Source organism: Muntiacus reevesi, chromosome 12 (assembly GCF_963930625.1).
Source record: "Muntiacus reevesi chromosome 12, mMunRee1.1, whole genome shotgun sequence".
Classification (NCBI taxonomy): Eukaryota; Metazoa; Chordata; class Mammalia; order Artiodactyla; family Cervidae; genus Muntiacus; species Muntiacus reevesi.
In genome coordinates, this window is record NC_089260.1 from 78,486,081 (window position 1) to 78,508,266 (window position 22,186).

At 41.5% G+C, this 22,186-nt stretch overlaps 1 protein-coding gene across 2 annotated transcripts in view; it reads left to right on the plus strand.

Moving 5' to 3' along the window:
• LOC136145151 (exocyst complex component 1-like) overlaps positions 1-17,698 on the plus strand; it is a 39,071-nt gene extending 21,373 nt beyond the window's left edge. Inside the window, exon 9 of one of the 2 annotated variants that reach the window (XR_010658701.1) lies at positions 17,683-17,698. The gene's annotated coding sequence lies outside the window, so the exon portion shown is untranslated. Of the gene's footprint in view, positions 1-9,700; positions 12,316-17,682 lie in introns of those variants that run through there. The other variant, XR_010658702.1, reaches the window with a different exon arrangement.
• Positions 17,699-22,186: the final 4,488 nt, after the last annotated feature.

Sequence of the window (22,186 nt, forward strand, 5' to 3'; positions counted from 1 at the left end):
GTCATCTGCAAACAGTGAGAGTTTCACTTCTTCTTTTCCAATCTGGATCCCTTTTACTTCCTTTTCTGCTCTGATTGCTGTGACCAAAACTTCCAACACTATGTTGAATAGTAGTGGTGAGAGTGGGCACCCTTGTCTTGTTCCTGATTTTAGGGGAAATGCTTTCAATTTTTCACCATTGAGGGTGATGCTTGCTATGGGTTTGTCATATATAGCTTTTATTATGTTGAGGTATGTTCCTTCTATTCCTGCTTTCTTGAGAGTTTTAATCATAAATGAGTGTTGAATTTTGTCAAAGGCTTTCTCTGCATCTATTGAGATAATCATATGGTTTTTATCTTTCAATTTGTTAATGTGGTGTATTACATTGATTGATTTGTGGATATTAAAGAATCCTTGCATTCCTGGGATAAAACCCACTTGGTCATGGTGTATGATTTTTTAAATATGTTGTTGGATTCTGCTTGCTAAAATTTTGTTAAGGATTTTTGCATCTATGTTCATCAGTGATATTGGCCTGTAGTTTTCTTTTTTTGTGGCATCTTTGTCTGGTTTTGGAATTAGGGTGATGGTGGCCTCATAGAATGAGTTTGGAAGTTTGCCTTCTGCAATTTTCTGGAAGAGTTTGAGTAAGATAGGTGTTAGCTCTTCTCTAAATCTTTGGTAGAATTCAGCTGTGAAGCCATCTGGTCCTGGGCTTTTGTTTGCTGGAAGATTTCTGATTACAGTTTCGATTTCCGTGCTTGTGATGGGTCTGTTAAGATCTTCTATTTCTTCCTGGTTCAGTTTTGGAAAGTTATACTTTTCTAAGAATTTGTCCATTTCTTCCAAGTTGTCCATTTTATTGGCATAGAGCTGCTGGTACTAGTCTCTTATGACCCTTTGTATTTCAGTGTTGTCTGTTGTGATCTCTCCATTTTCTTTTTTTTTTTTTATCTCTCCATTTTCATTTCTAATTTTGTTGATTTGGTTCTTCTCCCTTTGTTTCTTGATGAGTCTGGCTAACGGTTTGTCAATTTTGTTTACCTTTTCAAAAAACCAGCTTTTAGCTTTGTTGATTTTTTCTATGGTCTCTTTTGTTTCTTTTGCATTTATTTCTGCCCTAAGTTTTAAGATTTCTTTCCTTCTACTAACCCTGGGGTTCTTCATTTCTTCCTTCTCTAGTTGCTTTAGGTGTAGAGTTAGGTTAGTTATTTGACTTTTTTCTTGTTTCTTGAGGTAAGCTTGTAATGCTATGAACCTTCCCCTTAGCACTGCTTTTACAGTGTCCCATAAGTTTTGGGTTGTTGTGTTTTCATTTTCATTCGTTTCTATATCAAGAGGCCTTTTAGTTCCTCCCTGCTTTCTGCCATAAGGGTGGTGTCATCTGCATATCTGAGGTTATTGATATTTCTCCCAGCAATCTTGATTCCAGCTTGTGCTTCATCCACCCCAGCAATTCTCATGATGTACTCTGCATATAAGTTAATAAGCACAGTGACAAAATACAGCCTTGACATAGTCCTTTCCCTATTTGGAACCAGTCTGTTGTTCCATGTGTAGTTCTAACTGTTGCTTCCTGATCTGCATACAGATTTCTCAAGAGGCAGGTCAGGTGGTCTGGTATTCCCATCTCTTTCAGAATTTTCCACAGTTTATTGTTATCCACACAGTCAAAGGCTTTGGCATAGTCAATTACAATGGTGTAGGCTACATCATTCATACCTCTGAACAAATTAACATAATTTGGGGTTTTTGTTGTTGTTGTTTTGTCTTTTGGAAGACAGCTCACATGTGTGCTTGTGGCTTTAAGAGTTCTCAGCTTTTAATATTTGGCAGCACCATGATATGGTATGCTGGTATGCATAGGTGCTGAGTTGGTGTCCATCTCTTTGCAACCCCATGGGCTGTAGCCTACCAGGCTTCTCTGTCCAAGGGATTTTCCAGGCAAGAATACTGGAGTGGGTTGCCATTTCCTTCTCCAGTGCGTGAAAGTGAAAAGTGAAAGTGAAATTGCTCAGTCGTGTCCGACTCAGCGACCCCATGGACTGCAGCCTACCAGGCTCCTCTGTCCATGGGATTTTCCAGGCAAGAGTACTGGAGTGGGGTGCCATTGCCTTCTCCGAGTACTAAGTGCATTTAGGAGCAATTCATATTCTGAAAAGAGGAAGAAAAAAGACAGTGGGGCGGATGAAAAGGGGGAGAGGAATATATGAAAAAAAGGGAAATCAGGTGATAAGAAACAATGGAGAATATAGCAAGCAAGACAAACATGAGTCTATGAGCACATGTCTTGCCCAAAAAATCTTGAGAAAGCAGCTTCTCTGAGATAACATCTCGATCAATTTCACTGGCAAGATGGTGAGTCTTTCAAGAAGTTCCAGGTAGTCAGCTAGAAGAGAAGGTAGTAAAAAAGAAATTAAGAAATGGAAGGAATGTGCCTTAATCTGAATTTAAATTTGTCTCCATCTCACTTTAAACAGTTAGCCTTTCTGGATCTCCTTTCATTTCAATTATGTTGCCCTGTAACTCTCTCATAAGAGCCTATTCTTTTCCTTCATGGCACTTAACTATAATATACTACGTCTTTAGTATATCTCCCCTATATCTAAGCCTGCAGTCTTTGTGACTAGGATTATTTTGTGTAACAGTATCTGTCTAGAACATGTATGTACTTAAATATTGAGTTTAAACAGTAGAAAGTGAACAGGCAGCCTTGAATTGTTAACTCATGGAAGGAGGAAACCATTGCATGAATTTCTTTACAATTCTCTTCAATGTTTAGAGCACAACTGTATTCTTGAAAGTAAGTTGCATTAGGGCAGAATCTCTGTTCTCTGCTTGAACCTAGCACCTAATGTAACTAGATGTGGATCTCATTCTAGGTGCTGAGTGAAGGTTGTTACAAGGAAATTGGACTTACAAGATAAAGTATACTCTACTCCCAGTTTTTACCTTATACATATACAGGGTCTCCACAGTGGTATACATTCTATAAAGATTGACGAATTAAATTCATGAAGGGCCTAAATGAACAATGTCTTCTGTAGATTTCAGATATGCTCTCTTAGGGAGGCCGTGTACCTGATCTACTGTCAGCTCCTCTGGTAGACACTGTGAGCTGTGGGGTCTGCCTGCTCCTCCTGCTAACAGAGCTCTGCTTTTTACAGAGTAGGAACAGGCCAGACAAAAGTGAAACACCAAAGCTGGCATAGACTCTTGGATCCCGACCTGCTGCATATTAGAGTTGTGGAAATGTTTAAAACTCCTGATATCTGCACCCTACTCTAGCCAAATAAATATGAATCTCTGAAGATGGGGCCCAGGTTCTGAAGCCTCCCAAACCATAATGGGCAGCATGCTTGGCCTAGTCTCAGCAGGCCATGACAATCCAGCTCTCCTTTGCCTATGTTTGATTGAGGAATACATATTTGTGTAAACCCAGCTCTAGTCAGTGAGATCTAGGAGGAAGTCTGCTAAGAGATCTCGAGAGAGATTGTCCAAACTGAAAAAAAAAGAAAGTTCATAAGACATACAGGGTCTTTAGCCTCTATATCTTCTTCCTTCTTGGTATGTTGTGATAGGAGATGAGAGCCATGGCTGCTGTGATCATGAAGTAGGATTACCAGAGCCATCAAAGAAAAAGGTAAAGCATGCAATGATATATGTGTATTAAAACATGCAAGCATGTCAAAAAAATATGTATATAAGCAGAGTAGGTGCAATTGTTTGAAAATTTAGGGTATTGAATGTAATTTCTTTAATGATTATCCATATGTTACTATTAATCTTTAGAGGTTTCTATTGAATTTTCATCACACAACCATGATCCTTATGGTTTTGCAGATGATTTTAAAATACGTGCAGAGAGATCTGAGAGTTGTTTGGAAGAAATTTTGTATTGTTTTGTTAGAATATATGCATTTGCTATAGTTTAAAAGAACGCTTTATCGTGGGTTGTTTTTCTGGACCAACAGCTCTTATCTTACCTCCCAGTCTTTGCCAAGCTGTAGCTAAGCCAACATTGATCCTCTGCAACTACTTTGAGGTCAGGTTGACCAGTCAATACTGTAGCACTTAGGGAAAGAGAACTTTCTAAAAGGATTTCTACGTAGTGGAATAATACAAAATTTAATCCAAAACACCACCTGCTTTCCTAAGGCAGTTTGTAGGCCCAACCTAAATTTAAATTTGAAAAAAAAAAAATCTTGAAGTGGTTTGTATTAAAATTCACTCATTATAATTTTACTTAGCTTTTTTAAAGCCAAGTTTATTTAGCTACAGCTATAAATGAAATGAACTACATCTAACTTGTGTTCATAAAAATTCATTTCCATATTTGTTTATTCAGGAGGAATAATCTCCTGTAAGATTGCTCGAACCATAAAATTTATCACAGGGAACAGTTCTGAAAGTAGAAGAGAGCAGAGGAACAGCTAAGAGTATAATAGATGAATACTTTAACTTTTACTGATGGAGGCTGAAATTATGTGCCTCTTCCTAGGGCATCATCATTCTAAGAATTGTGATTTCTCTGCTTCTTTTCTGGGTCCTTTGTCTTAATAATTTCCTGCCTCTTAGCCTTGTCTTTGTACCATAGATTGTCTTTTCTGCCTGAAAAATTATAGTATTGCATCAGGGGATATAAAATTAATCACAATAATCTAGACATGGATTGTGTCTCTTCCCATATCACAGTAGGATCATTTGGATCCTGAAAGATTATCCATCACAGTCCCCATGCTCTGCAAAGATTAGGCAGATGATTGGTCTAACTGGGCCAATCAGACTCTCCATCTCTGCCGGGAGTGTGAATCTTGGGCAGGCGACACTGCTTGAATGAAGGTACTTAGAGTTAAATCCTCCCCGTTTCACACCAAAAGAGAACACCCATAAATGTCTTCTATAAAGATCTCCAAAGTTGCCCTTGTTTGTGATCTTCCCAAGATGAAGTGGTTCTTTTTTCTTCTGATTTTGTGAATCACCCGATATTCTTCCCATATTGCAGTCGGGGAGTAGTAGGGAGCCCTTAAGTTAGTTGAAGTTAGTTTCTGTAGCTTGCAACCGAAGATCCCCAATTAATGCAAACTAAAATATGTTTATACACAGAATCAAATAAACTGTATAAGACAATAAATGGTATTTGCCAAATGAATGATACAGACAGTGTTGTAATAGCTCAGAGGAGTTAGATGTATCTGTAGTCTGATAAAGTCAAGGAATTGAGACATGCATCATTGAGTTGCTGCCACCCACCCATTGGGCAGCACCCGTGAAGATCAGTTAACAGTGTAACCTGAGCTGAGAGTTCAGACTCTGAAGTTAGCACAGGCCTCACACCCTGCCTCTCTCGGGCTGTCTGATCTTGTGCAGGTAAGTTAGTTCTGGGCCTCAGGATCCTAATTTGTAAAAGGGAAAGAGTAGTGCTTCTCTCATAGGTTCATTGTAAGGATTAAATCAGATGGTGTTTGTAAAATGTTTAGCACGGTGCTAATAAGCATTCAATTTTAAGAAGAAATGGATCAACGACGCATTTCTGAGCAACGGTTGAGCAATCATACTCTGCTCTCCAGGGTGAGTGGATGAAATGGAGCAACATCCTTGGGCCGAAAGATGACAACAGCTTACTGGGGTCCATTCCTCACCCTGACCCAGTCACCCACCAGGCAGGCGCACCTGCGTTTTCCCAGGACAGAGGAAGTCTCTCCAGGCCTTTGTCTGCGAAGCCATTACCCACAAAGTCCTTAGAAACTTGCTAATGTTGTTTCATTAGCCTTTCCAAATCCTGTGAGGCAAAGCAGAGAAGAAGGCTTCAAGCCTCAACCAGCCTTCTGAGAAATGTTAATAAGGTTAATATCTTAGACATCTTCAACAAATTCTGCTAAATGACCTGGGAAAGAACCTCATTCACTGAACCTGAAAACTAGATATGAACTGGGTCCTGTTTCTTACTCATAACACCAGTAATCTATTCACTAGGTTGGTTTGTCTCGTCCTTCATTTTAATCAGACTGCCAACGTTATGTCTTTTTTAATTTAGAATTATGTTACTAATTTTTAAAACATTGACAAATCCAAATGATCAATCAGCGCAGTTCATTTCACTTGAGCACATTAGATAGCAGAGTATGTATTGACTATGCTTTATAACATATCGAAAGTAAAGTAAGCCATGAAAATTCTCGGCATTACTGCTACGAGATCAGATAGTCATGTAAAAACACAAAAGCCTTGATGAATTGCCTTGTCATCATCCAAACTTCTCATTCTGTTACTCAGTAGAAGGTTCCTGAAGCATCATGGGAAGCATTTGAAAGAAAACTGTAGACAAAGCATCATAATTAAATCACTATTATATTTGAATCACATGTAATCCTATGAAGAAAGTCCGAAATGTAACTAAGGTAGCCTCTTAACAAGTTTACATAACAATATATTTTAAAGATATTTCATTTACTTACATCATTTGGTAATTCATTATTCATTCATTTCTTCATTCATCAAATGCTAATCACCTGTGGGGCTACAAAGACAAGATCAAAAACTTATTGTGTAATGGTAGAGATGGGCAAGTAAAAATATCCAGCCAAAACGCTTACAGTCATTGTTTTTAGAGAAAAGTGTAAAATAGCAGAACAGAAGAAATGAAATTTTAAAATTTTTATTGGGACTTTTCTATTTGTAATCTCCTATACATTTTGAATTCCTCTACAAGCAAATACTAGTTGATAACTTTGAAAAATGGTAAAATGAAATGTTAATAAGGTTAATATCTTAGACATTATCAGCATAATTTTTCTCTTTTGCTTTTCCTAGCACATATTCTTCTATGTGTTGGCCAAAGACATCAACCAGTCTCAGGATAATAAAAGATCTATTACAGAATGAGAATATTGATTGCTTACCGGGCATCAGGCACTGCTCTAGGCAATTTACATGGAATGCAAAGAGAAAGACATAATTAACACTCAGTTTCTGACCTTAAGGGGAGTCCCAGGTGGCACTGGTGATGAAGAACCCACCAGCCATTGCAGGAGACGTAAGAGACGCCTGTTCGATCCCTGCATCGGGAAGATCCCCTGAAGAAGGAAATGGCAACCCACTCCAATATTCTTGCCTGGAGAATCCCACGGACGGAAGAGCACAGGGTCGCAAAGAGTCAGACACAACTGAAGCGACTTAGCGTGCGTGCACAACCTTCAAAATAAGATTGTGCAGCTAAATAATAGTTTAAAAGCCAGGCTATTATATTGGGAGGGGATTTTCTAAATTATTTTATCTGCTTTCATCCTCCATTCATTCGATACTAAGCCTAGATGACATGGCTCAGTCATTTCTCTCCTGGAGTGGAAGTGAGGTGTGTTACAGAAGAACAGAGAGGAAAGCCATTAATCTTCAGCCCCAGGACTGTGGGATGGAAAGAGCAACAGAGGAACAGAGCTGCCAGACACAGCCTGGGCACGTGATATGAAATTGGGGAAGACATCTAAGGTGGAAGGAAGTTCTTATCTCCACTCCCCATTTGAGACTCTGAGAAGAGGCCTCATTCTAGGCTGCTTCATATCAACCCTAGAGGGTCCAGCATGACCAGAGAGAGGGAGGTCATAAGGTTTAACTTTAGAATCGCCTATACTCTCTTCACTGGGTCCAGTGACCGAGACTCTGAGAATCTGGTGGGGATCCCCTGTGCCAGTGAGGTGGGTGAGGGCCTGTAGGAAGGGCTGGGATGAGGTGGGAGTCACAGCCAGAAGTCAGAGGAACAGGTTGTTTTGGGAGAAGCCCTGAGGAGGCAGAGAGAGTCAGAGAGGGCCAACTAGGAACAGAAAGAGACCCAGACATCACACCAGACCCAGGCGTCAGCTGCAGTGCCAGAGACACCAGGAACAGCCAGGCAGGCCTAGAAGAGGCTCCTGTGGAGCGCAGTCTTCCCTCAGCTACGAGGCCAGGCGGCCTTCCATCCCCACATGCACACATCCTGTTCCCATCGCAGAGCCCCGGGTGAGAAGTCTGACAGACTGTGCTCTTATCTTCCGAGACATTCTAACACCCCTCATGAAATGTATTTCAACCACTCGGTTAGATTTAGTTATTTGTTTTTACTTCTTACCAGCAGGTAGGGATGGGGGAAGAAGGCTGGACTAGTTAACAGTGGACCACACTTGCTCCAAACTTCTGAGGTATGATGTGAGTTAAACTCGCAGTCCTGCTAAGTAAGTCTAAAAATCAATTATAATTCAGCTCCCTATGGGAGCTCTGTGCACAGAAAAAATTAATGTATCAGATCAGACCCACAGAGTAGCCCCCCAGGACTTGGTCCTCCCAGTGAAATCAACGCATGTGTGCTGAGGGGCTGAGAGAGAGAGCATGGTTGATTTTGACTGGGCATTTCATCAACTGGAGACTTAAGGGTATTCCTTAAAATATCACTGGTTTGGCTTCCATTGATTTATAAGACTCTCCTTGAGCAGTTTTTCCCTTGACCATTTTTATACATCAAAAGAAATCTGAGCACTGAAGAATTGATGCTTTCAATCTGTGGTGCTAAAGAAGACTCTTGCGAGTCCCTTGGACAGCAAAGAGATTCAGTCAGTCAATCCTAAAGGAAATCAACCCTGAATGTTCATTGGAAAGACTGATGCTGAAGCTGAAACTCCAATACTTTGGCCACTTAATGCGAAGAACCAACTCATTGGAAAAGACTTTGATACTGGAAAGAATGAGGATAGGAGGAAAAGGAGAAGGGGACAGAGGAGAAGGGGGCGAAGAGGGTGAGATGGTTGGATGGCATCATTAACTCAATGGACGTAAACGTGAAAGTTGCTCAGTGGTGTTTGACTCTTTGCAACCCCATGGACTATATATAGAGAACCCCATGGGGTTCTCCAGGTCAGAATACTGGAGTGGGTAGCCATTCCCCTCTCCTGGGGATTTTCCCAACCCAGGGATCAAACCCAGATCTCCAGCATTGCAGGTGGATTCTTTTCCATCTGAGCCACCAGGGAAGCCCAGGAATACTGGAGTGGGTACCTTATCCCTCTCCAGAGGATCTTCCCCACCCAAGAATTGAACTGCAGTCTCCTGCATTGCAAGTGGATTCTTTATCATCTGAGCTACCAGGGAAGCCATGAGTTTGAGTAAACTCCAAGAGACAGTGAAGGACAGGAAAGCCTGGCATGCTGCAGTCCATGGGGCCGTGAAGAGTTGGACAGGACTTAGCAACTGAACAACAACAGTAACGCTTCTTTGAGGCCCTAAATCTCTGTAGAGGATATTCCTGAAAGTTCTGTTCACTATCACCCAATTTTGGTGAGTTAGGAAGAGTGAGGTAAGGCAGGTTCTCTGTGAATGAGAAACTTCCTCTTCACATGATTTTTCCTGGCTTTGAGGGGAAAAAAGCCAAAAGAAGTCGCCATGCTTATTTATATCAGAGGTTTAGATAAGAAGTATATAGTTTGCTCCAAGGGGTCAAAATATGTGTTATTTCCTCACATTCAGTTCTTCTTCTTGCCCCTGGATAATAACTGAGGCAGAACCCATGGCTTTTTTGCTGTCTGTGAAGTGGAATAAGTCCTTGGGCAGCCACTGAAATGCCTCTGGCCGTTCCCTGTCATAAGCAGAGCCCGGAACATGGCTCAGAAGTCAGTGTTCTCACTCTTTCCAGCGTGGGCTCAATGTGGGCAGAGAAAGAAGGAGAAGTGACCCTTGCTTTCTCTTTTTCCAGGCCCACTTCAACTCCTCCTCTTCCCAAACTGCCAAGGAGGGAGAGGAGGGAAGAGGCTGGGACGTTCTTATCTGATCAGCCTTTCTGGGCGCCAGCATCTGCTCTCAGGTATTTAGACCTGACTCTTTGTTGGAGACACTCCTCCCTTCCCTGAGTGCCTGTCACCTGCAGCTCGCCTGCCAGGAGTCAATGCATCTCACTGGTCTGAGCCACCAGGGAAGCCCTGTGTGGAAAAGTTTCCACAATGTCTGAGAGGGAACCCTTAACTGAGGGTTCTCTCCTTTGTTCAGAGGACACAAATTTATGTCTTTGCTCTCTTGATTTGAGATGGAGAGAGTTCTCCAAAAATTCATGGATCACTTCTAACACCTGTTCATAGAACCCTAGCTTGGTGTGAGACCACGTCACAACCGACTCACGCTTCTTTGCCAGAGACTGCTCTAGGTTGGGCCTGGAGCCCGGTTCTGGGCCATAAAGGAAACCCCACCAGTCGCTGCTGGGAGACATTTCTCTTTGATGAGAAAGAGGCCTGTGAGGAAAAAACCTTGTCATGAAATCCCTGTTGCCAGCCCTCACTTCTGGTTTTGGGCGCTGATACATGCAGACCCGTTTCTTAGACTTGCGGCAGCCATCTTGTGACCAGGGGGCAAAAGGTCCCAGGATGAAAGTCACCTCCGGGGAAGCAAGAATGGGAGCATGACGGCCGTCGGGTCCTGGATGGCTCCATGGAACTGCAAACCACACCAGGACTGGCTGCTCTGTTAAACTATCCTCGCTACTGTACAAAATGCTGTAGGTGTTTTTTTAAGTGGGCTTCCCTGGTGTCTCAGACGGTAAAGCGTCTGTCTGCAACGTGGGAGACCTGGGCTCAATCCCTAGGTCTGGAAGATCCCCTGGAGAAGGAAATGGCAACCCACTCCAGTATTCTTGCCTGGAGAATTCCATGGACAGAGGAGCCTTGTAGGCTACAGTCCATGTAGCAAAGAGTCAGACACGACTGAGCGACTTCACTTCACTTCACTTCATTTTGTCAAGCAAGACCACGAAATGCTTTTATTACCTAACCACTTCTTAGTCAGGCATTTTGACCCTTAGTCAAATGCATGTTGACTGGTGAAAAGTGAAAGTGTTAGTCACTCAGTCATGTTTGACTCTTTGTGACCCCACAAACTAATAGCCCACCAGTCTCCCCTGTCCATGGAATTTCCCAGGCAAGAATCCTAGAGTGGGTTGCCGTTCCATTCTCCAGGAGATCTTCCTAACCCAGGGGCCAAACCCTGGTCCCCTGGACTGAAGGCAGATTCTTTACTTTCTGAGCCTCCAGGGAAGCCCCTATTGATTGGTACTCAGGCTGAATCCCTGGAAGCGATGAGAGGTGACAGAGTGACAAAGAGACAGAGAGAAAGAGAGACAGATTTGGAGTCCAAGTCAGCAAGTGAGTATTTCACGTTTCTGCACAGTCAGGACTTTCCAAGCAAGTTTTACCAGAACCTGGGCTTAACAAGCATTGGAAGTTAAGTTATGACTATGACAGAATAGTTAGTGAGACGACTCTAGAAAGATTTACCTCCCTGGAGATAAGTGTTTACATTTCAAATGGGGGAAAAATCTGGAGTCAGGACCTGTAGACCAGAGAGGCTTCACTTGTCTTCCTTCCCCCAGAGACATCTATTTATATTCCAGAAGGTAAGAGCACCGGACCTTTCCCTTATCTTCCCAAGAAAATTAGTGTTAATTAGGCAGAAGAGCTTTCCCTCCCTTTCTCGTGAGATGAAGAAGGGAGCTCTTCCTCTCATGTATAAATTCTGAGGTGCTTATTGGGATAGAGACTCTGTACTCTCCTGCAGTACAGAGTCGGGAACATACAGGGGAGCATCTGATTCCATTCAGCTTACCCTGGGCAAAGAGAGCAACTGATGTAATAAAAACTGATCTCCGCTCCAGAAACCCCATATTTGCATTCAGGATAATATAAATAAATATAGATATTAAAAACCAACCAGCTGTAGAAAGAGGCTCATGCATGGTTCTTCACTGGAGACTGTGACTCAGTGATACTAGGACACATTGTAATAGGTTGAAAGTACTGTGCAGATATAGCAAAGGAGACAGATATATCTCTGGCCTCAGTCCTAATCTGATTCAATCATTTCTGGGTACATTTCAATAAGAAAACTGAGAAATTAGAGTATTTCTAATCTCAAGGAGATAGCTGGAGAAGTGATGGACTTGGAAACCATATCATGTGAGCAAAGGTGGAAGAATCTGAGTACGCTGGTAGGTCATCCCACAGATAACCGGAGATTCACTTCCTTTTGACTGCTCACATACAAGAAGAGGCATATTTTAGCATCATATAAAGAAGACTTTTTCTAACAGAGATTTCAGCAACACAATGAGCTGCTTTGAAAAGTCGTGAGTCCTCTTGTCATTGGAAATAGTCAGGTGGCAGCTGCGATGGCCATCTGTTGAAGGATTTGCAGAAGAAATTTGCATTTGATTTAGAAAGTTGGTCTGTTTGAGATTTTAGGACCCTGACAATTTTATATATCCACCAAGTTTAACTGATCATCATCTGAATATTCTTTTTCTAGCCATTATCCTGTAGACTTCTCTTCCTTGATAGTCTGCCAAATTCAGAGTTGTTTTAACTTCTGGAGTTGAAGTCAAGACTTTATCACTTACATTGTGATTTCTAGTAAATTATTTAATCTTGTCTGTAAAAGGTGGATATCAATACCTCCTATTTTATTGGGTCATTATGGTGATTAAATTAAACAATGCCTGTAAAGCATGCATAGCACTTGGAACAGAACCTAGCAAGCACTCAATACCCAATGGTTACTAGTTTATTAGCCTCTTCACTTGTCTTACTCCATCTTTCATTTAGCTACCTACTCATCCTTCACATGTCTATTGGTTTAATTTATATCTCTTACTTTCAGTGAGTCTCTCTTGTCACATGATTAAAGAACCACTTGAGCAATTGAATTTTCATACCTTTCCCATTTAAAAATTGTTTTGCTGATAAGTCTATCATGTTAGTCATTTTACTATCAATTTATAGGAGTTTTTTATATATTAGATCTATGGAAATAGTTGTAACATTTCCCCCAGCTTATCCTTTGTCTTTTGGCCATAGAACTATTGAAGATTCTTTTGAAAGTTAGAGCATGTAGAATATTTTCAAAATATATAATGTTTATCAATCTTTTTGTTCATGCAGAGCCCCCACTTTTATCTTTACTCTTACTCCAAAAGAGAATTTTTAAGTATATATATATATTTTATATTGTAGTTGACTTACAATGCTTCAGGTTCACAGCAAGGTGATTCAGTTATACAAATACACATTTACTATTTTTTAAATTATTTTCCATCATAGGTTATTACAAGATATTGACTATAGTTCCCTATGCTATACAATAAACCTTTGTTGCTTGATGCATATCTACAAAAGGGGATTAAAAGAAGTAGCTCCTTGCATTAACATTATGAAATGAGCATTCTGATGTCTTTGTAGATACATAAAATAAAGTATTCCATCATCAAGATGCTTCGGCATCATGCTTTTAAAAGGGACTCACACTTCTTGACAGTAATTTTCCCAGTGTCTCTGCTGCTAAAGAATAGCTTTTCTTAACATTCTGTAGCTAAGTCACTACAGAGGCTCACTGCAAGTCTCCAGACAGACTGGAACTATCGTAACCATTATCCTTCAGTTCAGATCAGTTGCTCAGTCGTGTCGAACTCTTTGTGATCCCATGGACTGCAGAACCCAAGGCCTCCCTGTCCATTACCAACTCCTGGAGTTTACTCAAACTCATATGCATTGAGTCAGTGATGCCATCCAACCATCTCACCCTCTGTTGCCCACTTCTCCTCCTCGCTTCAGTCTTTCCCAGCATCAGGGTCTTTTCTAATGAGTCCATTCTTTGCATCAGGTGGCCAAAGTATTGGAGTTTCAGCATCAGTTCTTCCAATGAATATTCAGGACTGATTTCCTTTAGGATTGACTGGTTTAATCTCCTTGCAGTCCAAGGAACTCTCAAGAGTCTTCTCCAACACCACAGTTCAAAAGCATCAATTCTTTGGCACTCAGCTTTCTTTGTGGTCCAACATTCACATTCATACATGTCTACTGGAAAAACCATAGCTTTGACTATATGGACCTTTGTCAACAAAGTAATATCTCTGCTTTTTAATATGCTGTCTAGGTTGGTCATAATTTTTCTTCCAAGGAGCAAGCGTCTTTTAATTTTATGGCTGCAGTCACCATGTGCAGTGATTTTGCAGACCAGAAAATTAAAGTCTCTCACTGTTTCCATTGTTCTTCCATCTATGTGCCATGAAGTGATGGGACTGGATGCCATAATCTTCATTTTTTGAATGCTGAGTTTTAAGCCAGCTTTTTCACTCTCCTCTTTCACCTTCATCAAGAGGCTCTTTAGTTCCTCTTTGCTTTTTGCCATAAGGGTGGTATCGTGTGCATATCTGAGGTTATTGACATTTCTTGTTAAATACCATTATCCTTAACTGCCAGGAAATGATCAGATTGCCAGCCAAACCTACACTTGTGGCAACAGGAAAATTAAGTCCCTGCTGTTTAAACAAAAGGACCTGAATTAGTTGGCAGCAATGCTGATATTTTTAGCCCCATCTTCAGGCCAGTCCCTGAAAGGAGGCAGCCATGCTAAATGCTGGACTTGTATCGAGGCCAGGTTCACCCAGTTCCATTCAGTTCTGTTCAATTCAATTCATAATTCCTGATCTCTCATTAGGTGCCAGACACTCTGCCTGAGTTACGGACGCAAAGAAGAACCCGTTAGTCTTCTGTATACTGTCAGGAGCCCACAGTCTAAAAGGGGAAACAGAATAATCCGTGACAACATTAGAGTCAGCAACATCCAGATATATAGAACATGTTTCGAACATATAGAGCAGAAACCTGAAAGAGAAGCCTCAGTTTACTTCTAGATTTCTCCTTAATGTTACCTGCATACAGCCAACTCTTTCCTGGTGAGTTATCTTTACTCACAACATTTTAAACACCAAATGCAACTTTGTTTTTTGGGTTTTTTTTCTCCTCCTAACATCCAAATACATGGTATCTTTTCCAAAACCACATCTCCAACTCTCTGGACACCAACTGGTCCAAAATTCAATGTCAATTTTGACATTAACTACTTGGAGTTAGTACAGACTCCACAGGTTAAGGGCTCAGTCCTACATGACAGTCCTACTTCAGATGCCTGTCACAAGTTTTGGGGCCCACATACCTCTTACTGACTAGCTATAAATTGGGGGTTCCCATAACCCCCTCAGGTTAGACAATTTATTAGAACAGAACTCAGGAAGACACATTCCTTACTATACCAGTTCATTAGCAAGGATACACTTCAGGAACAGCCAAAATGGGAAAGATGGCAAGGAAGGAGGGAAGGGGCAGGGAGAGCCCAAGGCCTCTCCAGCTCCACCCTTCCTGTTCCTGGTGTGTTCACCAACCTAGAGGCCTTCTGATTCCCGAAGTGTTGGGTTGCTACAGATTTCCAGCAGACAGGCATGATTGCTTAAATCGCTGGCTCTTGGTGGTTAAATCACTCTCCAGCCCCTCTCTCACTTTTAGAGACTAGGGGTGGTGCTGAAAATTCCAAGCGTCTAATCAAGTCTTGGCCGTTCTGGTGGTCAGCCCCATCCTGCAGCTATGGAGGGTCCTGCTGGAGTCATCTCATTCAAACAAAGTTGCTCCTGTTACCCTGTCACTCAAGAAGTTCTAAGAATTTTAGATGTCCTGTTCCAGGACTGAGGACAAAGACCAAGCATCTTCCTTATTGTGCCATGCCAGGACATTTTTTGCAATACATTGAGCCTCTTACATCCCAGACCACACTTACTATCCACCTCTTACCTCTTTCCTGCCCCAACACATTTCTTTTTATTTTTCTAAAAGATTTATTGATTTTATTTTATTTATTTTTCTTGGCTGTGGTATGTCCTTGCTGCATGAGGACTTTCTCTAGATGAGGCGAGTCAAGGCTACTCCTCATTGCAGTGGCTTCTGCTGTTGCAGCTCACGGGCTCAGAGGTTGTGGCGCACCGGCCTTGTTTGTTGCCCCACAACATTTGGGATCTTCCCAGACCAGGGAATCTAAACTGTGTGCCTTGCATTGCAAGGCAGATTCTTAACCACTAAACCACCAAGGAAGCCCCCCATCACATTTCAAGGTGGCCTCCTGACTCTGCACCCAGGGGGCTGCACAACAGCACATTCTTCAGGCTCTGAAACTCAAAACCTTAACATTTGCCTGGATTCTTTCCACTACTTCTCTTCGAGACGCTGACCCCTCACTGTGCCCTGAACGCTCTTTCTTTGTAGTATTTCTCACTTTTCCCTCAGGCCTTAATCTCATCATTAAAATAACCTCTTGTCATATTGGAAATAAAAGCAAAAATAAACAAATGGGACCTAATGAAAATTAAAAGCTTTTGCACAACAAAGGAAACTATAAGTAAGGTGAAAAGACAGCCCTCAGATTGGGAGAAAATAATAGCAAATGAAGAAACAGATAAAGGATTAATCTCAAAAATATACAAGCAACTCCTGAAGCTCAATTCCAGAAAAATAAACGACCCAATCAAAAAATGGGCCAAAGAACTAAACAGACATTTCTCCAAAGAAGACATACAGATGGCTAACAAACACATGAAAAGATGCTCAGCATCACTCATTATCAGAGAAATGCAAATCAAAACCACAATGAGGTACCATTACACACCAGTCAGGATGGCTGCTATCCAAAAGTCTACAAGCAATAAATGCTGGAGAGGGTGTGGAGAAAAGGGAACCCTCTTACACTGTTGGTGGGAATGCAAACTAGTACAGCCACTATGGAAAACAGTGTGGAGATTTCTTTAAAAGCTGGAAATAGAACAGCCATGTGACCCAGCAATACCAGTTCTGGGCATACACACTGAGGAATCCAGATCTGAAAGACACACGTGCACCCCAATATTCATCGCAGCACGGTTTATAATAGCCAGGACATGGAAGCAACCTAGATGCCCATCAGCAGATGAAGGGATAAGGAAGCTGTGGTACATATACACCATGGAATATTACTCAGCCGTTAAAAAGAATTCATTTGAATCAGTTCTAATGAGATGGATGAAACTGGAGCCCATTATACAGAGTGAAGTAAGCCTGAAAGATAAAGAACATTACAGCATACTAACACATATATATGGAATTTTGAAAGATGGTAACGATAACCCTATATGCAAAAAAGAAAAAGAGACACAGAAGTACAGAACAGACTTTTGAACTCTGTGGGAGAAGGTGAGGGTGGGATGTTTTGAAAGAACAGCATGTATATTATCTATAGTGAAACAGATCACCAGCCCAGGTGGGATGCATGAGTCAAGTGCTCGGGCCTGGTGGGCTGGGAAGACCCAGAGGAATCGGGTGGAGAGGGAGGTGGGAGGGGGGATCGGGATGGGGAATACGTGTAACTCTATGGCTGATTCATATCAATGTATGACAAAACCCACTGAAAAAAAATAATAAAAAATAATAATAATAAAAATAAATAAATAAATAAATAAAATAACCTCTTGTCCTCGATAATATTGTTCTCTGCACCATTCACCCTTCAATTTTTCTACTACTCAGATTCACTTTCCCCAGACTAATTTCATCTTGCAATTTTCAGTTTAAAACATGTTATATAATTCTCCACTGTATTCTGGATAAAATTCAAGCTCTGAAATCCATCCACAACAGTGAAATGGACAGGAAAGGTAGGAAGAATTCCATATGGATGGAGAGGAAGGGAAGCCTAAGGAAAGTACTGGCAGTCTCTGCTTTTCCATTCAGAATGGATGGAGCTGGGCCACTCGTGGCACTAAGACAGGAAGGGTGTTTAAAATATGTGTAATAGTGAAAAGATGCTTATAATGGACACCTGAACATGTATGTCCTCTAGGCTCTGTAGGACATCCTCATGGTTGATCCCAAGTGGAGCAGAGGACGGCCTCACCCAGATGGGAAGAGATGGGCTCCACCTTCAGGTAAAGGGCCCTGAGCCCCAATCCTGAGTGACCTGGTCACAGGCGGCTCACCGCACAGCTCGCCCCTTATTCTCTACAGCATCCCACCACTCTCCTGGTCCCACATGAAAATCACCTTTGGTCTGGGCTTCAGATTTTTGCTTTGCTTTGTTTTTTTTTTTTTTAACATTAAGATAGAGAGTATTTGGGGGTACACTGGAGCAAGAATGGATATTCTGTGCTAAATTCACCGGATTCTCTAATTTTGCAGTGTCCAGGGATTTTGGTTTTAAGCACTGGCAAGCACTCTCTTTGGAATTTTCATTCTGGCCAAATGACTATCCAGCATTACAGCACCTCTCTGCCAGTCTCCCACTCAGAAAGGTGACAGGGTGAGAGCTTTGGCTTTGTTTTGTTTTAATGAAAATATAGTTGATTTACAATATTTTGTTAGCTTCAGGTATACACCAAAGTTATCTGTTTTTATATATATATGAATCCACATTTCCCTAATTCTTTTGCACTATAGTTTGTTACAAGATATTGAATATAGTTCCCTGTGTTACACAATAAACCCTGCTGTTTATTTTATATATGGTAGTTAGCATCTACCAATCCCATGCTCCCAATTTATCCCCCCCCCCCCCACCTTTCCTCTTTGGTAACCGGAAGTTTCCTTTCTATGTCTGTGAGTCTGTTTCTGCTATGTAAATAAATTCATTTTTTACTATTGTTTAGATCCTGCATGTAAGTGATATTAGGGAGTGTTTGTCTCTGACTTACTTCACTTAGTATGATCATCTCTAGGTCCATCCATGTTGCTGAAAATGGAATGATTGCATTCTTTTTCATGGCTGAGTCAGGATGAGAGTTTAAATACCCCCAGGAAATGTGTTTCCGCTTAGTAACACTTTCCACGGGGGGGCATTCATATGGAATAATTTGTCAGGGCCGCACCCCAGACTGTCTGAATCGAGCCTCAAAAGACTCCTAAATCCAATCTGTGTCAGAAGAGATCCATCTCCAGAACCAGCCGAGAGGGAGGAATTTAAACTCCAGAGTTTGGGGAAGTGACATGAATGATTACTTGAAAAACCAAGAATGTGTCAGTCATCCTCAGAATCTTCAGTAAGAAGCGTCTGTGAGAGGGACTGCTTCAAGCAACTCCAATACTAGATGGAGAAGCCGGAACTAGAACCAGAAATGCCCCCAGGGTAGAAGCATTCTGAAGAACCATGACCCAACAGCTTCAAGATCTGATTTTGTCTTTTATTAAAAAGTGAGAGGAAAAATAAATAAATAAATAAAAAGTGAAAGGCAAGGGATGGGGGCGTATAATCACACTCTCTTCAAAATCCAGATAGAAATTACCCTCTTAAAGAAACAATGCTTCTTTAAAAAAAAAAAAAAATTTCTTTATTTGGCCGTGCCAGGTCTTCATTGCAGCATGTGGCATGTGAACCCTTAGTTTCAGCATGAAGCCACATGTGGAATCTCGTTCTCTGACCAGGAATTGAACCCTGGGCCCCTGTATTGGGAGTGCAAAGTCTTAGCCAATGGACCACCAGGGAAGTCCCTTAAATTTTGTGTTTTTCAATTTTTTGGCCTCACTGTGCAGCATATGGGATCTTTAGTTCCCTGACCAGGAATCCAACCCTTACCCTCTGCGTTGGAAGGACAGAGTCTTAAGCACTCAATGCTTCTTTTTTATACTTCATTTATTATCAAAGTATCGTTGAACCACAATGTATTAATTACTGTTGTACAGAAAAGTAACTCAGTCACACACACATATTCTTTCTCATATTCTTTTCCATTATGGTTTATCACAGGATATTGAATACAGTTCCCTGTGCTATACAGTAGGACTGTATTGTCCATTCATTCTATGTTTACCAGTCCTCATCTTCTAATCCCAAACTCCTACTTCTCCCCTCTCTCACCCACTTCCTCCTTGGAAACCACCAGTCTATTCTCTATGTTCTTGACTCTACTTCTCTTTCACAGACAGATTCATTTGGATCATAGTTTAGAGTTCTCATGTATGTGACATCCTAGGGTATTTGTCTTTCTCTTTCTGACTTACTTCAAAACAATGCTTCTTTAAAACAAACGCTAGCCTCTCCCAGATGTCACAGTGGGTAAGTGATTAGGTTTCACAGATTAATAAGTAGCTATGCATATGCATGCAGTCCAGAAATGCACCAGGAAGGGGAAGTTCCAAACCAGATAGAGAAAGGCAGTGGACCTTTTCTCTAAAAGGGAATGCAAACAGCCAAGACTCTTGATACCCCATGAAGCATCAGAGATGGGGAGAATGGAAAAAGATTTTCTTTCTGGGATTTGCTGCCAACACAATGAGCCCCTGACACCAGCTGCTTTGATTCAAAGCAGACATTCATTCTGCACTAGATAAACTTTGGACTTTGGGGGGAAGCCGCCAGAGCTAGCAGCCTGCTTTCTAATGGAAATGTTTGAACTGGGACAGTAAATTCTGAGAGTCCCCAAAAGCTGGTAACCCAAACAGCAAAAATAGAAAGACTATCTATTCATTTGAAAGTGCTTTAAAGATGAATTCCTGACTTGTGGAAGTTACTTTTCTTTCTTTTTTTCTTATTTTAATAAGCTGCTTCAGCAGCAGTGTTTCTTTCTTTCTTTTTTTTAGTAGCTCAGTCATGTCCGACTCTTTGTGACCCCATGGATTGGCTCCTCCGTCCACGGGATTTTCCAGGCAAGAGTACTGGAGTGGGTTGCCATTTCCTTCTCCAAGCAGTGTTTCTTATTCAAGTATTTTCTAAAGCAAGCAAGGCTATAGATAAGGCTACTATGGTAGAAGAAGCAGAGCGTCAATCCAAACAGAAGTGTCCATCTTTAGGATGTCTGAAGTCTCTAAAAACTTGGTTGGTCATGGGAGCCAGAAATACAGGAGACATACACTAAGAATGTGTTGAAACGACAGGCCTCATCTAAGTTTCTCTTGAGAATGAAGAACATATTTTCCCCAGGAAGTCCAAGGCAAGGAGGACCCACAGCGTTAACCTGCATACTGGATTTAAAGAAGCAATCAAGCACAGACAGTCATTTCTAATTCCCAGATGTTCCCTACTTTTTTGAGAAGTGGTTTCTCAGATGGGAGCACCGGCTCAAGATTGTTTAAGCTAGTGTGGCTGGAGGGACGACGTACCCAGCATTGATTCTGGTGGGGATCTGAATTCCAGATACTCTCATCTATTTTACCTGATTCTGAACTGTGAACTCTTCTTCAGCCCAGTAACCTAATAGCTAATTCGCATTTTCTCCCTCTGCATGACAATCCTGACCCCAGTTAAATCAGCGTTAGTGCTTCAGGTGTGGTGGTGCTCGGTCACTCATTGTGTCCCACCCTGTGTAAGCCCATGGACTGCAGCCCACCAGGCTCCTCTGTCCATGGGGCTTCCCAGGCAAGCATACTGGAGCGGTTGGCCGTGCTCTTCTCCCGGGGATCTCCCTGACACAGGGATCAAGCCCACGCCTCCAGTGTTTCCTGCACTGGCAGGTGGATTCTCCACCCCTGAACCACCAGGAAAGCCTGCTTCTTGTGCCTTCATATTGTCTTTTCTCTGCATGTGTCTGTTTCTCTTCACATAGTGTATTTTTTTTTCATCAGTACACCAGGCATACTGAATTAGGGGTCCATCCTATACCAAGGTGGCTTCATCTTAATCAGTGACACCTGCAATGACTCTATTTCCAAATAAGATCACACTCTGAGGGGCTTGGACTTCAACGGATGAATTTCGGGGAGGACCTAATTCAACCCATAACACTACATAGAGTTCTATCATAAAGCACTCATTTAAATTCATTGAAATGCTCTCAGCAAAGAACTATAAAAATAAGAAGAAAGGAAAAACACAATTTGAATAATCTGGGCGGTTTTGCCCACTATTTTACAATACATTATGCTACTCAGGGGAGACTGAGATGGAAGATGAGATTCTGCTGTTCACTCAGTCAGATGCAATTTCCTTTAACCTCTTGGGAACTCAGCATGAAGTCACTCAGAATATGATCTAGTGTTTAAAAATACGTATTTGATAATATGTGATATTTTTCCTAGAGGCTGGCTTTATTATTTCACTTTGGATGAGAGGCTATTTCGTATTTTGCTGGGCTGCTCTAGTTTGCTCTACAGGGATGGTAGGAAAATGCTTTTAAACTTCATTGGATTCTTTCACTTTTACCTAGACTGCCCCCTCCATCCCTCTCTCACTGCAGCCATAACTAAACAAACAAGCAAAGGTGGAAAGCTCTCAGCTTTTCAGTGAGACAAAGAGGGAGTGAAGATGGAAAAAAAGGATACAAAAAATGAAAAACCTTAATGCAAGTGTAAGGCTCTATAGGCTATATGACACAGTCTTTTGTCTTCCTGCTTACCCAGACTAAATAAAAATGTCAAAA